Source organism: Leucoraja erinacea, chromosome 6 (assembly GCF_028641065.1).
Source record: "Leucoraja erinacea ecotype New England chromosome 6, Leri_hhj_1, whole genome shotgun sequence".
Classification (NCBI taxonomy): domain Eukaryota; kingdom Metazoa; phylum Chordata; class Chondrichthyes; order Rajiformes; family Rajidae; genus Leucoraja; species Leucoraja erinaceus.
This window is the reverse complement of record NC_073382.1, coordinates 80229502-80232299: the sequence shown is the minus strand read 5'-3', so window position 1 is coordinate 80232299 and position 2798 is coordinate 80229502.

The window sequence follows — 2798 nt, the reverse complement described above, 5'->3', positions numbered from 1 at the left end:
GAGGTATTTAGACAGATGTGAAAACAGGCAGGGAATTGAAATGAGTATAGACTACGTGCAGGCAATTGGGATAACTTTAACAAACATCATGGGCTGAAAGGCCTGTTCCTACACTGCAGTGTTCTACATTGCTCTATGTAATTCTGCCCAGCTATGTTCAGAATTTAGAGGCTTTGAGCTACTAACATCATTTCTTGGTGATTACTATTTATACAGTAAGCTTGTTATTGTAACTATATAATCATAATGGCAGCAATAGTTCTGCTTATACAAATGAACATATTTCCTCGGATTATACCTTATGCAACCCACCACATTCATAGGTATATCATGTCTTTCCATTGCAAAGATCAGTTAACAGTGTCTGAACATTGATGCCTATGGCAAGTTGTTCGAGTTTATGCTTAAGACAGCATTTAAAGAAAAGTCAATGTTTCTTAGTTAGCTATTAATCCTCCTTTTTGCTTATAAAATGGCCATCATTTATTCATACATTGTCAATCGATTGTCAGTTATCGATGCAATGATTTGAAAATATTCAAATTGTAAGAATTGATTGAAATTATGATGCGTTGAAGAATACATCAAAATGCATTACCTTAAGTTAAAGCTCTTTTCAGCAGTAGACAACCATCATGCATTATTAGCTATTGTAACATCTGGAAATTAGTCAAGCAAATTTGCAGAGAGGCAAAATGCTGACTGAAATTGCTTTAAGTTGATGACTTTGCCGTTGTTTGACACTGTGCAACTACAACTGGTCCAGCAGAGTGGTGTTCTAAGTGCAGCACAGTGGTGCAGCACAGTGGTGCAGCAGTAGAGCTGCTGCCTTACTGCATTTACAGGAGCAAAGAGGTCCTTCTGCAGTTGTACAGGGCCCTAGTGAGACCACACCTGGAGTATTTTGTGCAGTTTTAGTCCCCTAATTTGAGGAAGGAAATTCTTGCTATTGAGGGGGTGCAGCGTAGGTTTACAAGGTTAATTCCCGGGATGGCGGGACTGTCATATGCTGAGAGAATGGAGCAGCTGGGCGTGGACTTTAGAAGGATGAGAGGGTATCTTATGGAAACATATAAGATTGTTAAGGGTTTTGACACGTTAGAGGCAGGAAACATGTTCCCGATGTTGGGTGAGTCCAGAATCAGGGGCCACAGTTTAAGAATAAGGGGTAAGCATTTAGAACGGAGATGAGGAAATACTTTTTCTCACAGAGAGTTGCGAGTCTGTCGAATTCTCTGCCTCAGAGGGCGGTGGAGGCCGGTTCTCTGGACACTTTCAAGAGAGAGCCAGATAGGGCTCTTAAAGATAGCGGAGTCAGGGGATATGGGGAGAAGGCCGGAATGGGGTACTGATTGGGGATGATCAGCCATGATCACATAGAATGGCGGTGTTGGCTCGAAGGGACGAATGGCCTACTCCAGCACCTATTGTCTATCTACAATGGCAGAGACCCGGGTTCGATCCAGACTACGGGTGCTGTCTGTATGGAGTTTGTATGTTCTCCCCGTGACCACGTGGGTTTTTTCCAAGATCTTCGGTTTCCTACCACACTCTAAAGACACACAGGTCTGTAGGTTAGTTGGCTTGGTGTAAGTGTAAATTGTCCCTAATGTGTGTTAATAATAATAATAATAATAATAATAATAATAATAATAATAATAATAATAATAATAATAATACACTTTACTGTCATTGTAAATACATACAACAAAATGTCAGGTGCACTGCCCAAAGCGGAGCTCCAATGTAATAGATAAATAATAACGATAATGGAAACAACAAAAACGGCAAGAAAACATCGGGAGAATGTGTAATATTTCACAGTATAATGTTGTGGCAGTACAAAATATTGGCTTACGGGGGCTGTGTGTTGAGTGCAGAGTTCAGAGTGGTGATGGCCTTGGGGTAGAATCTGTTCAAAGAAAAATCAATGTTTCTTAGTTAGTCATTAATGTGGGGATCGCTGGTTGGTGCGGGCTCGGTGGGCCGAAGGACCTGTCTCCGCGCTGTACCTCTAAATTAAACTAAACTAAACTAAATCACATAGATGATGAAGTGGGTGCGAGAAGCAAGGGCTGGTAGGAGGGTGATGCCTCCAGCGCGCAAACCTAGGCTGCAGGAGGTGACCCCGGGACACAAAGATGGGCTGGTTAGGGGAGGAGAGGGATGACTGTTAGCAGGAACTGCTCCAGTACATTGAGCGCCCGAGTCGACCGGACTTTGGACTTTGAATAATGACACCAATAATGGCTGCTCCCGCATGTGTAAAATATGCAAGATAAATTTCACTGTGCAGTTGTATATGACAAATAAAGAATTATTGAGTACTATTGAACACTATTGAACCTTGAATGCCCTAAGGTGTCTTTGGGCATTCAGTGATGTGTTCATTCAGAAAAGTGATGGGCTACAAATAAGGCAAACCCAAAGTACCAGAACATTTACGATAGTCTGAAAAGGGTCTCGACCTGAAACGTCACCCATTCCTTCTCTCCAGAGATGCTGCCTGTCCTGCTGAGTTACTCCAGCTTTTTGTGTCTTCGATCTTCGATTTGTGTCTTCGATTTAAACCAGCATCTGCAGTTCCTTCTTACACATTTATGATGGCCTCTGATTTTTTCCACTGAAGCTAGTACCCACTTTAGGGATTGGATCAAAGCGTAAAATCTGCTTGAATACAACATTATGAAAGCTTTTCCACTTTACATATTTATCCAATTGCTTTATGAAAGGTAAAACACAAAGTACCGGAGGAATTCGGCAGGTCATGCAGAATCTGTGGAGGAAATGGACTGACA